General features: G+C 42.5%; 1 protein-coding gene and 1 long non-coding RNA gene across 2 annotated transcripts in view; one reads left to right on the top strand and one right to left on the bottom strand.

Moving 5' to 3' along the window:
• Nucleotides 1–5,534, bottom strand: part of BTBD9 (BTB domain containing 9) — a 382,599-nt gene extending 377,065 nt beyond the window's left edge. Inside the window, exon 1 of the mRNA XM_046639501.1 lies at nt 5,416–5,534. The gene's annotated coding sequence lies outside the window, so the exon portion shown is untranslated. The remainder of the gene's footprint in view (nt 1–5,415) is intronic.
• A 2,322-nt stretch (nt 5,535–7,856) lies between these two features.
• Nucleotides 7,857–9,989, top strand: LOC124226349 (uncharacterized). The gene is made up of 4 exons (XR_006885280.1): nt 7,857–7,995; nt 9,108–9,236; nt 9,338–9,385; nt 9,751–9,989. It is a non-coding gene; the product is annotated as an uncharacterized LOC124226349 (long non-coding RNA).
• Nucleotides 9,990–13,993: the final 4,004 nt, after the last annotated feature.

Genomic DNA, 13,993 nt, shown 5'->3' with positions numbered 1-13,993 from the left:
AAATCTCTTTAGGGGCCGGCCCTGTGGCCCAGCGGTTAAGTTCGCAAGCTCCACTTCGGTGGCCCAGGGTTTCGCCAGTTCAAATTCTGGGCGCGGACATGGCACTGCTCATCAGGTCATGGTGAGGCAGCGTCCCACATGCCACAACTAGAAGGACCCACAACTAAAAATACACAGCTATGTACCGGGGGCCTTTGGGGAGAAAAAGGAAAAATAAAACCTTAAAAAAGAAATCTCTTTACAATGGCTTATATCTTTGCACAATTATTGTTTGACTTCCTTATACAGAGGAACTCCCTTATAATTTTCAAAAAAAGATTAAGACTAAGATTTGCACTATATGCCAAAAGTCTTCAGTATGTGAGACATATAAGATCCAAAGTATATCGGCAAACAAGAAATAAGTCCTTATATTCAGGTTCCTCTCCATCCAATTTCTGTGATTGTATCTCTTCCTGTTCCTTTCCTTTGGGTTTTGCCCATTTTGCCCATCCTATTGTAAACATCCCAGGGACTGGGAGTATATTATTTGCTTACATTATAAACCTGCCAAGTGCCTAATACAAGACACAGATTGTAATCTTGACATTTGTTATTGACAATTATTTTGCAAACTGGACTCTGACATTAAAAAAGCGGGGGAGGGAAGAGCATAGGGGATGGGCAAAATAGGGGAAGGGGATTAAGATGTACAAACTTACAGTTATAAAATAAATAAATCATGGGGTACACTATAGGGAATACAGTTAATAATACTGTAATAACTTTGTATGGTGACAGATGGTTACTTTCCAGACTTTCCATAGTGATCATTTTGTAATGTATATAAATGTTGATCATTATGTTGTAACCTGAGACTAGTATAATATTGTACATTAACTATAATTCAATAAAAATAAAAAAGGGAGGGAGGGCATCTAACACAAAGTCAAAACTCCTAGCTATGCATCAACTACTTGAAAAAAATTTTCTGTAGTTATTGCGCATGCATGCGTGTGTGTGTGTAAAATTAGAACAGTACCTTCTCTGTGACTCAGCGAGAAATAAGAGCATGAATGAAATCAGTGTGAAGTTCATGCAACCATGCACAAGGACAGTATTAAGAAGCTTCCAAGATTCACACAGACACTGCTATGTGCCAAGCATTACAGCAAATTCTGGAGAAGACAGAAATAAGAAGGAGATGAGGTCTACGGAAACGGAAAGCAGACGGCAGATCTAGAGAGTCTGCAGGCCGTTACTTCCTTATCCTTCTAAACTTCCTCCTGCTTCTCCATCAGCCTCCACCTCTTTGTCAGTCTCTGGGCTGGTTCCTCTTCCTTCATCCACCCTCTATGTCAGTAGTTCTCAAAGTGTGGTCCTGGGAATAGCAGCATCAGCATCATCTGAGAACTTGTTCAAAATGCACATTCTCAAGCACCCTTCAGACCTAGTGAGTCAGAAACGACGGGAGTAGGGTCCAGAGATCTGTGTTTTACCAAGACCTCCAGGTATTTCTGATGCATGCTTAAGTTTGAGATCCAATATAACTTTGATCTAAGTATTGATTTCCAAAAGTTCCATTCCTTGTCCTTTCCAGTTTTCACTCTCCACTACTCTGGGTAGTTCTATCTTCTTCTACTATCTCTATAACTGTAACTATTACTACTACTAAGGGCAACAGCTGTCATTTATTAAGCATTTATAAGCTAGGCATTATGCTAATCATTCTGCACATACTATCTCACTTAATCTCCACAACAATTCTTTACAGTATTATTAATCCCACTCTTCAGAAGAAATTTAGGCTTAGATATGTTAAATAACTTGCCCAAGGTCACCCAACCCAATCAATAATTGGCATAACAGAGATCTGACTTTGAGTTTTCCTGACGCAAAGTCCACAGTGTTAACTACTATACTAACTCCTAGAATGGTACTACTTCCATAGCCTTGGAGGCTGTCACTTAAGTCACAATTATTTCTAAACTGTCTCATAAACTCTGGAGCAGAATTTCCAATTACCTAGTGGATCTCCCTAAACACACAGGGATCTTAAAATTAACATGCCATCATTTCTCCTCTCCACTGCAAATCTGTTCCTCTTTCTGTGTTTTCTAATTTAATGCCATCATAATCTCCAGTTATTCAAACTAGACATGCCATCTTTGACTTCTCACTCTCTTTCACCTCTAGCTGGTCATAACATTTACAGATTTTAACATCTAAAATAGCTCTACAATCCACCCATTCCCACTGTCCCTCTTCAGGCTCCCAGCATCTCTCACCTACATCCTAACTGGTCTCCCTCCCTCTTCACTCTAATGCAATTCTGCTTATGAACTGCCAGTTAACTTTCTGATCTGATTATTCTACCTTCCAAGGCTCTCCATCACCAACGCAGGGCTAGGGGTACAATAGGGAGGTCTAGGCTTTTTAGAACGGAATGGAAGATCCCCTCACAATTTGGCTCCGACCATACCTTTCCTCTCTCATCACTTCTGCCATACAACAAGCCTACATGAAACGACTCAGTTTTCCAAAAGTCCCATTCAATTTTAATCTTTGCCAACTTTGCTTATGCTCTCCCACTGCCTGGAATGCTTGTTTTCCCTTTTACATGTGGCAAAATTCGACTTAACCTTCAGAGCTAAGTTCCATCCACTTTTCTTTAAAGCTTTCCCTGACTCTATTAATTTTTTCCCCAAAGTGAACTACACCCTTAGCATTTTATTCATTCCAAAAGTAATTAACTCTTATCGTAACATATTATGGTTAAAGGTTTGTCTCCTCTGATGAATACTGAGTATCTCAGAGGGTAACCTTGTCTTATTCTTTGTCTTTCCAGCACCCAACACAGTGCCTAACCACAGCCAGCACCTAATAAATATTTGCTGAGTTGTTAAATAATGCAACATTTGGTGTTGCAACTTTACACATCTTAGGTCAGTAATTCAACTTCAGGTTTACGCACCACTCAAAAGAATTCTCACATAACAGCAAAAGATATTATAAAGACCAAAGGTTCAATATTCGGCAGCAGCATCTTTAATTTTCTCAAATCTTTTTTGACAATATTTTCAGTATTCTTCTTCAAATAGACTCCTTTCCCAGCTAACATTATTTGTATTTTTTACAGGATCAGCAGCAACTACAAACCTCAGAGGCCACTATAAGAGATAATCCCAAGCAAAACTGTGTCACTGACAGTGGCTGGATAAATGCTTTGGGTTCACCATTTCAGTAAATTTCCAATGAAACAGCCCAAGCACATCAGGTAGATTTTAGAAATGGGGACGTGTGCTGCAGACTAAATTCATAAGAGGTACGCACAATAGTGAGGCATTTACTCAAATTAGTAATTGAAATCAGAATAACACAACAACCTGGTCCTGGTTCAAATATAATATCCTTTAATTTTAAGTAAGGATAACACTTAGTCTTGTCAAAGACTACTCTGAGTCACACAACTCCCATCCTACCCAGACAGCAGGCTCTATCTTGTTATCAGTGGGATGCTGATAAGCCAGCCTTGGTCTTAACACCTTCCCTTCCCAACCTGCTAAACCTTCTCTCTCCAATATTCCCCATCAGAGAACTTCTCACCAGACATGCAAGTCTCCTCAATATATCCCCCGATGACCAAATTCACACTCTTGTCTCAACGTATTATTTATCTCTTCTCTAATTCAAATTTTACACTTCTTTCAAAGATCAGATCAAATCTCACCTCTTCCAAAGAGTTCACTAACTCAGCCCACCACAAGTCTGCTCTTTTCTAAGTTTCTACTGTACTTAAAGTATAGCACCTCATACAGCACTTGTTCACATACTCTCTCATTTGGGTTCATAATTATTTTATATACAGGTGCTTAATTTTCCTAGCTGGACTGTTTGCTCTTAAAGAAAAAAAGCCAAGTCTTCTACATCATTTGCAATCCTTCAATCCTCCTCCCACATGGAGCATAATACTGGGCAGAGGAGGCACATGTATTAACTTGAAGGACTCAACTAAACGCTTGCTGTACATCGATACACCACTTCTACGCCATGTCATAAATGTATAACAAATATCTATTGCGTGCCTCCCCTGTGGCAAGCACTTCTGCAGGTGCTGGACACACGGCCTTGATGAAGAGACATGATTCCTGTCCTAAAAGCTATTATAGTCCAGAGAGCAAGAGACACTGAATTCTGAGTACTCTGTTAAAGAGCAAGGTTATTACCGGATCCAAGATGTAAGAATCTCAGGCAACGTACTTTACAGATCCTCAGTGATGAAAGTGAATCACAGAATTTTAGAAAAGTTATGTTATCCTCTCCAATTTGCTTGCACAAAACATGATTAAATTTCAGTATCATCTCTCTTTCTACAGGTTCATTAGGCACCGCCTTAATCAACAATCAGAAAAGAGTGATTTCTTCCCAACCCCCCCATACTGATTTCTCGTGAGGATGGTTAACTACAACTACCACATTATCTACCCACGCGGCAGCCCAGCGCACAGAGAAGAGAGCACTGGGCTGATGATTCGCTGCACCTTTACAGTCAGGCTTGTCCAACCATCAGTATTTTCCGGTCCACATATTGAACAGAATCTGTATTTTCTGCCTAGTAAGTAACAAGCCTGTACTTTCAAGGAAAATAAAACACAGTGTCTCCATACTTTCTTGGCCCTAATAATGATAATGACAGAACAACAGGGTTCTGGGAAATAAAACAGCTGATTTGAGACTATGAGGAAGAACTGAGAATGGATATCCGCCACTTGGCCTCAAAATCTGTAGCAACAATGTGATAAAATGCCTAGGGCAAACAAAGTTTTATGCGTGCTATATTAAGCACGTGCACATACACGTGAAGACGGAAACTAGGCAACAGGTTGGCCGCCCCCATCTGCACTGACAGATCGCCTCCCCGGGTCGTGGGTGTGTCTGACGCTGCACGCAGGCACTGATTCATAACTCTCTCCATAACAACCGGCTCCTCCTCGGAGCCCGGCCAGGGCAGGGGCGATGCAGGCCCCAGCAGCGCCAAACTTTCCGAACCCCAGAGCCCGGCCGCCCCGGTTCCGCCTCCTCTCGGTCTCAGGCAGGATGCGAGGCGGCTCTGGGAACCCGGGCTTCTCCTGATTCCAACTCCTCGTTTGGGAGCCTGGCAGAGCCACCTCGAAGCCCCCAGACACCTACTTCCCACTGCACCTTCCACGACTACAGACGCTTCGCCCGCCCCTCGCTGCCGCTTCCAGAGCGCCCGCGCCCAGGAAATGACCCTCGTCAGCCCCCGTCCGCCCTCCTCCCCCGCCCCCGGAAAAAGCGGCAGAGGGGCGTGGAGCGGCGCGCGCGGGTCCGGTAGGGGCGCGCATCCCCGCGCCCGGGGCCCGCGCAGCAGGTGCGGCCGGGCCCCACTACCCCTGCGAGGCCCCGGCTACTCACCCCAACGATGTTCCGCTGCGGCTCAGCAGTCGGCACAGACGCCTCTTCCGCCTGCTCCGCACCCCCCTCGCAGCCACCGCCCCCTCGGCCGCTGCCGTCGCCGCCGTCCTCGCCGCCGCCGCCGCGGCGCGCGTCCGCTCTCACGCACACCGCCGTGGCCGCGCACGCGCCTCTGCGCGCTGGCGTCACTTAGCAACCGATCGGCGGCGGGCCCGCGGGATCCGAAGGTTCAGGGGCCAGAGGTCGCCTCGGGCCGGTTTGCGGCTTTACCCCACCGGCCCGACCCTCTGCCCTCCTGGGGTGGGGACCCCAGGGTGTGGCTGCCCTGCTGGCACCTGGCTCCGGGTAAGCACGTCACCACACGTCACTGTATGGCGTCACTGATCGCGTCACTGCGGAAGGGAAGGTCCCCGCCGTGGTCGCCGCCGGGAGGTGCCAGGGCGCCCGTGGTGGAGAGAGCTGCGGCCTTGTCCAGACTGGCGCGGACCCCGTCGGCTACGACTGCGAAGCGCCGGAAGGTTCTCTGAGGAGTGGACCCAGAGGGGCTGAGTGCGCGGTTGATGTGGAAGACTGCTGAGTGACGCTGGTTAACCCAGCAGGGTGTGATGGACCGAACCTTGAACTCCCCTGACTTTCGGTTTCCTCATCTTATAAATGGGGATAACAGTACCCATCCTGTCTACATTGGAGCGTTGTGAGGCTAAAAGGAAATAATCTATGCAACGATGCTTTGTAAAGTGTAAAGCCCGTTAGATTTTAAAATATGAGAGAAGGCAGTGCTGGAGCAAGAGCAGTTAAGAGCATGGATTTTGGAGTCAGAGCAACTCGGGTTCAAGTTTGATCCTGGCTGATGTTGGGTAGTCGATTCTGCTTGACGCATGGGCAAGCTGGGGGACCAGGGTGTGGGGGTTTGAAGAGGGTAACTGGTGAGTTAATTCCAGGCAGAGGAAGCTTCACGAGTAAAAGTGAAAATGGACAGGAAGAGCAAACCTTGAGGCAGGGAGACTAGTTTGAGGCCACGGCTGTATTCTAGATAGGAAGTGATAAGAGCCTTACCCTCTAAGTGTAGAGGAGGGGATAGATGTGAGTGCTGTTCAGGTAGGAGAACTGACAGCGCTGCACGGGGGATAAATGAGTAGGCCACGTTTCTAGTATGTGTGCTGGGGTAGGTGGTGGAAACATTTAGCAAGATGTGAAGAAAGATGAGTCTGGATTATCCACAAGGTTCTGATCTAAGTTACTAGATAGTGATGGTGACTGTCTTAGGAGGCTCATCAGATTTGTGCCATATGATGATGAGTTCAAATATGGATATGTTTGTTGGGGAAACACTTATTCTGCACTCATGATGACTCCTTGCAAATGGAGTGACATCCGTTAATGCAATATTCCTGGCCTCTCACTGCATCTGCCCGCGGCCCGCTCCTCCCTGGAGTGGTGACCTCCTGATTGGTGAATTTAAAAGGAGAAACCGGTCATGCGTAGCCCCTCTCCTTCTTTTTCTCTTGAAAGAAAGCTGCCTTCAGGGACCTGTTCTGGTGTTCTTCTCTGCTTCTCCAGGAGGAGGGCCTGGGGGTGGGGTTGAAAGTGCCTGGTCCAGGGCTACAAAGTCAGTAAATCTATTTAATTCCAGAGTTTAACATTGGGAAGCTCTCTGTCCACAGGTAATATCCAGTACAAACTTTGTTAGTTGTGCTTTACAGAATAATGTCCACCCAAAGATGTTCGTGTCCTAATCTCCAGAACCTGTGAAGATGTTACCTTACATGCCTGAAGGAACTTTGCAGATGTGATTAAGTGAAGGATCTTGAGATGGGGAGACTATCTTGGATTATACTGCTGGCATGGAAGCAGGAGGCTGAGTCAGAGAAGGAGATATTAGGACGGAAGCAGAGGTCAGAGAGAAAGAGAGATTGGAAGAATCTGCTCTGCTAGCTTTGAAGATGGAGCCAGGGAATGCAGACAGCCTCTAGAAGCTGAAAAAGGCAAAGAAATGGCTTCTCCTCTCGAGACACCAGAGAAAACACAGCTCTGCCGACGCCTTGATTTTAGGATTTCTGATCTCCAGAACTGTAAGATAACTGTGTGTGGTTTTAAGCCACTGAGTTTGTGGTAGTTTGTTACAACTGTAATAGGAAAGTAATACAGTCAGTAGTAAAGATGATAGTTGGTCTCCTGCTGCATCCTCCTCTGTGTGGGACAGAAGGCTCCAGTTTATTAGGCTCCCTCAAAGATTACTGCAATGTGATTGTGACTTGATGGAGGGAACTGCCACATCCAGAGGGAAACATCCAATAAGCCGTCGAAGTACAGAGGTCTATGAATGAAGACAGAAGTTGAGTTAAAATAAAATAGATTTGGAAGACATTAACTTATAATTGTTCATTTAAGTCCTAGGCATGGATGAGATCAAACAGGGAGAAAATATAGAAGAAACAATAAAGAGGACCAAGGATGGAGCCCCAGGAAGCACTAACTTTAAAAGGGAGTGGCAGATGAGCAGAAGCCCACAAAGAAGTCTGAGAAAGAATGGCCAGAGAGATAAAAGAAATAGATGAGAGCAATGCATCTGAAACCAAGGTAGGAAAGAATTGCAAGACAGAAAGGGAGTCGGCAGAGTCAGAGACCACACATAGGTCAAGTGTATCAAGGGCTGAAAAGCATTGACTGGATTGAGCAACACAAAAGTGATTGGTGACCAACAGTAACAGCTTTAGTGAGGTAGGAGAGATGGACACCGAATTACTGGGGTGTGAAAGGCAAGCCTGTGTAGTGGATTGGCCTCTGGTATGGTTGATGGGAATTTGAGATTCTAGTCTTGGTTCTGGCCATTCACTAGCTAGATAACCTTGGACAAATCACTGAACCATTTCAGACTTCGGTTTTCTCATTTACCAAATGAGAGGATCAGACTGGGTCTATATTTTTCACATAAATTCCTAGAGTAACCCCCCCAACTTTATATTAGACTCATTTGTTTCTAACAGCACACTTCAAATCCTACTTGGATCCTTTCACCAAACACTGAAAGTCAGTATATTATGTGCCAGCTTCTGTCCAGATGCTACAGATATGATACAGTTATTCAAGAAACTTTCAGTTTGAGGAGGGGAAAAAACACATAAGTATGTAACTGGTTACCATAGTTCTTTTTAAATGAAGCAAATGACTATAAATTGAATGAAGTGTAGCTGTAACATGATATACTACATGCTATAGTAGAATTCTGTATAAAGTGATACAGATGAGGGGGGAGTTTTGCCTAATGGAAATCGAAGTATTAGATTTACCAACTCCCACAGGTTGGCAGAATATGCCCCAAAAATGGACATAGCTATACCAAGGCATTTCCATGGTGATGGAAAAAAACCAAAAAACAGGAGTTGTGCTAAGCCAGTACTGATCATTTATCATTTCTTCTACGTAGTTTTGTTGTGATGTGAATGAATATTTGTGTACAACTACTTCTGTTGTACATAAATACACTGTTTAATTGGACAAAATGGACACATGTAAAAATTGAATACAAGACTGGTTTGTTTACTTTTCTGCTAGATCTGAGAGGAAACATTTATTTGTGATACATGCCATGCTTTGTTACATTTGCTCATCTAATCCTCATATATTATCTCGTTTAATTTTGCAAACATCACCTTATTGGATCAACAGCTGACATTATATCTCTGCTTTAGCAGGTGGAAATACAAAGTTTACGGAATGTGGCCACGGTCATACTCTCAGCAGTTAAGTAGTAGGCCAAGATTTGGACCCAGCACAGGCATCTTCTTTCCTGCAAACCTACCCTCAGAGCCTTAGTCGGTGTAAGTGCCCTTCTTCTGTACTTTGACATCATGTGCACACCTTTATTGTAGCTTTTACTGTAATAATGATGATGCTAACTATGTGCCACATACTGTTTTAGGTACATTATGGGCATTAACTCATTTAAGCCTCAAAACAGCCCTTTAAGGTAGGTAATATTATTAATCATGGTACTTTATAAGTCAGGAAACTAAGGCATAGAAGGTTAAGAAATTTACTCAAGGTCACACAGTTAATAAGTGATGGACAATGATTCAAATCCGGCTAGTTGGGCTCTAGAGTCCATGCTCTTAGCGCCCAGGCTGCTACCTTTATACTCTGCTCTGCTAAGACTCAGGGATTCTAAACCACCTAGTTTACAGAACTCACCAATGCAGTTACTGTAGGGTGGTTGCTGGGTGTGATATGGTTTTGTATTCCTTATTAAATGAACACAAGAGAATTTTCTCTCTCCGCCAAATGTCCTGAAACACTTCACTACCCTTGAGTAACTGATATGTTTTCTCCTTATAGGCAATGTGAATTATATAACGGGCTGTTTTCTCCTTTCCCTTTGACTGCCAAGAAGCTCCGAGTAAATTTGTGGCTCAGCATTAGTAACTGGGAGGACCCTTGGCCTGCATATCTATATTGTGTCAGTTTGAAACTTCTCAAAAAGTTAGAAGGAAAAATAACTTGGATTCTTTATTTTCTAAATTGTTGATAGTGTACATTTATTTTATACTTAGAAAAAGTAAACTTTATTTTTAAAAGAATGTTTGCAGCTTTGAATCATTTCTCAGGCTTTGACTCTGTGGACAAGAAGGTTAAATTCCTTGAGATCAATATAGAATCCTAGTTCTTGTAAAATCAGGACTTCTACATGACCTTGAAAGTCCAGATCAATAGAATCGGTGTTCAGACAGATCACAAAGTATTTCAAGTAGCATAAAACAGGCAAGTTGTGGCCCTCCTTGTTTTTAACCTATATCTAAATAATTTGAAACCACTTTTGGATTATTTGGACTTATGCTACCTTACTTTAGAGATCAAGTCGATTATCTTCTTTAATGCTGATATTTTATTATAATGAGCTTTAGTGTATGTTTGATTTTGTGCTTTACCATTTGTCACAAAGAATGGGTAAAGATCACCAGTTCTAAAACTAAAATGATTATTTTGGTACATGTCCTCAAATCTAATTGCTTAGATCCGGTAACTAAATACCAGGTTCATTTCTTTACTTAAGGGTGTGTTTTGCAAGTAATTCTTACGGGTAGATTTCCAGGCCAGTCACTTTGCTAAAAGCTGTACATTTCCTGGGAGCATTATTCAGATTTTTCTATAGCCAGAGTGAGCAACTGATAATTTCTTCAATTTTCCGACAATCAAATCAAATTCTTCATTTTCCGACAGGGCTTTCAGATGCCTAAAGGGTCGGTAGGTGCTCTGCACTCAGCACAGGAGATTGTTGCCAAGTGGTGGTATGAGCGTCTAGGGTTGCCACATTTGAAATCTGTTGATCTCTAAATATTGGTAACCAATGTCAACTTTGTAAAAAAAAAAAAAATACATCACTTGTCTGTGAGTTTGCAGACCCTCTGCTCCATTGGATAGAACTTTGCAGACTCGAAGACTTAATTTTTCTTATTTTTATTTTTAATTTCTTATTAATATTTCTTATATGAAGAATTGTTTCTTAAGGAAAATCCTGAATTTCCTGCAAGTGCTCCCTCTGTCCCCCACCATGTAGAGAGAAATGTTCCCATTTAGGTAAAAATCTCAATGCAATGACTCACTCTTCACAAAAGGCTGTCAACCAGCTACCATCTGCCAATGAGATGACTGACTTCTAAACAGTATGTACCTAGCTTTAATCAGCCACAGAATATTAGCTGGTCCATCAGAAAACTGCATACCTGACCATATTGTCCTGAGCTCATACACACGGAAACCTTCTTCAGCCCCTCCCAGGAGTGTTTACTGACTTACCTTTTGAATATTGTGTCTTCTGCATACATTAAGGGATTCTAGAAGAGACAGCTCCACAGAGCTGTTGCACACTTGGTCATTTTGTGTTCCCTATGGAAAATCCCAAGAAGAATTTTCTTTCAGAGCCAACTGTCATGAAATACTTGGCTACGCTTGAGTAACAGATGTGTCTTCCTTACAGACAAGTAGGTTATGTAACTGGATGTGTTTCCCTCTTCCCTTTGGCTGTCATGAAGCTCTTGAGTCAAATTTTAGCTCAGCTTTAGTGTTTGCATAGGAACCTGTGGCCTGCATATCTGCATTCCAATTTGTTCCCTGTTCCTAACCCTCTGTTTAAATTTGGGTTTTCTCTTGCTCAGATTTATTTATAACGTTCTACATTCTATGTATAATTGCACTAGTCACCTCAAGTTGCTTATGGAAAAGCTGGGGAAGGAATGATAAATATGTTTAATGACGACTACCTTATACATAGTCCCTTGCTCTCACTTCAGGCAAGAGTTAAAACTTATACGCCCTTCCGTGCTGATAAGAAGGTCTTATTTATAAGGACTCCAGGGTTTTACATCAGCTAAGTAGAACCAGAACAATGAATTATTTTCGAAGAAGTTTTAGTGTTATTGCAAATCTACAGAGTGTTATTCTTTTAACTTTGCTTTCTCTTGAGGGAGATAGGTAAAGTAATGGTTGCTAAGCATAAGTAGGAAAATTCAAGTCCCACATTCTCCAGTCAAATAATTTTCTCACAACCTTTCTCAGTACATTCTTCTACTAGGCCAAAATTTGAAAAATTAGCTTTCTCATATCTAATCTAAATCACATTGTGTGCTGTAAACTCCTTTCTATCTCGTGGATTTTTGATCTGATTTGTATTCACTGGTATATATAGTCACACATAGACACTTTAACTAAAGGTACGTAGGAAGATCCTAAGCAGGAAAGCAGGATTCATTATGTCTTAATACCTCGTTTATATTTGCTAAATCAAAGGTAGAAAGCTAATTGAATACACCATGACTATTAGGCATTGTCATGAGACACTAATGTGAATATGATTTATCTTGAGAATAGGACAATAAAGCTCCTTCGTAAATATAAACATTTAAAACATTTGCCCAGAAAACACTTTCTGTAATCTTTTTTTTGCATTTCTTCTTTTCTTAGTATACCAGGAACCTCAAAAACTGGAAATAGTGCAGGCCTATTTCCTGTGTCAGTTTTTAGTTACTGCGTTATTCTGTGTCAGGCACAGAGGGGATACGGAGATTGAAGATAGAGTTCTTGCTCTTAAGGACCAACAGTCTAGAACTGTGCTGTCCAATATGGTAGCCTCTAGCCACATGTGGCTATTTAAATTAAATTAAATTACGTAAATTAAAAATTCAGTTCCTCACTCACACTAGTTACATTTCAAGAGCTCAAGAGCCACATGTGACTAGAGGCTACTATGTTGGACAGTCCGTGTATAAAATGTTTCTGTCTTTGTAGAAGATGCTACTGGATAATGCTGATCTAGAAGTTAGGGGAATCAGACAAGGTAGGGCAAGGTAATTTCAGAGTAAGAAGGATCACGTGTGAAGTGTGGTCAGAATGACTTGAGGGCATGTTGAGTCCTACTGCCCAAGATTCTGATTTGAGGGATACCATGGAGTCTACCTTTAACAAATACCCCAGGTGATTGTCATACAGAAGGTGCACAAACTGCATTGAGAAAAATCAGTGTAGGGTGAGTAGGCATAGCCCAATAGAGTGATTGTAAACTTTCTACCTAAATAGGATCCAGCTGCTTGAGCCAATTTAAATTTGATTTGGAGAAGTAAGAGTCTTGGAACTATGTTACCTTCAGAGTGACTGAGCATTGTGTATCCATTATGTGTCTAAAGACTTATCAAATGTTAATGTAAGTGACTTCAACTTGTCATGTGTATTTTAAATACCTGAAAAAGGTATGGGATAGTTTCAGTCAGGATAGGCTAGGCTATGCATCAGTAAAACATAAGCCCAAAATATCAGTGCCTTCTTCCAGAAGGAAAAGAAAGAACTCTGGAGTGTCTCACACTAGCAAATTCTTTAGCCCAGAAGTGACAGAGACCACTTCTACTCATAGTTCATGCCAGAAGTAGTCACAGAACCAACCTCAAGGGAGCCAGGAAGTGTATGTATGTGTCTAGAAGAGAGGAGAGCCAGGTATCAGTGAACAGCACTAATGATTACCCCAGTGATGTAAAGAAACATGGAGATCATGCTGCAAGAGAGATGAGATCTCCAGAAACACGTGGTAGGGTGGTGGATGGCAAAGATAGCAAAGATGTGAAGGATTAGCATGAGCTTTTAGAAAAATTCTTGGCTTGGAGAAAGCCAAAATGAAATGACCAAAAACAGAATGTTGGGTTAGAGTTGTTTTCTGGACAAAAAATCCTTGACTGTCTCTCTCTTCTAGAGAGAGGCTTGATCCTGAAAGGGATTTTATTTGAGGCTTCAGGTTCTTTCCTGAGAGGATGATATAGGGCATTATGATACAGGCACAGGGATCCATCTGTGCACTGATGTTACCATGCCAGAGAAAGACTAGGAGCTACTAGCCCTGGGGGAGTCCTGCCTCTGTCTGAGCCTGGAGAGAAGAATGCTCAGTCCAGTGGCTTCAAAGTTGACCCTTGTGTATGTCAGCAGAAGGATAAAAGCAGCTCTGGGAAAAGCCAATTGATTCACTGACACTAGGAGTTGTCTGGTTTTTTTGTTTTGTCTTTTTGTTGTAGTTTACTTCCTTCAAGACATTGAATGCCCC

This window comes from Equus quagga, chromosome 15 (assembly GCF_021613505.1).
Source record: "Equus quagga isolate Etosha38 chromosome 15, UCLA_HA_Equagga_1.0, whole genome shotgun sequence".
Classification (NCBI taxonomy): domain Eukaryota; kingdom Metazoa; phylum Chordata; class Mammalia; order Perissodactyla; family Equidae; genus Equus; species Equus quagga.
The sequence above is the reverse complement of the archived record's forward strand: the minus strand, read 5'-3'. Positions and strand labels throughout refer to the sequence as shown.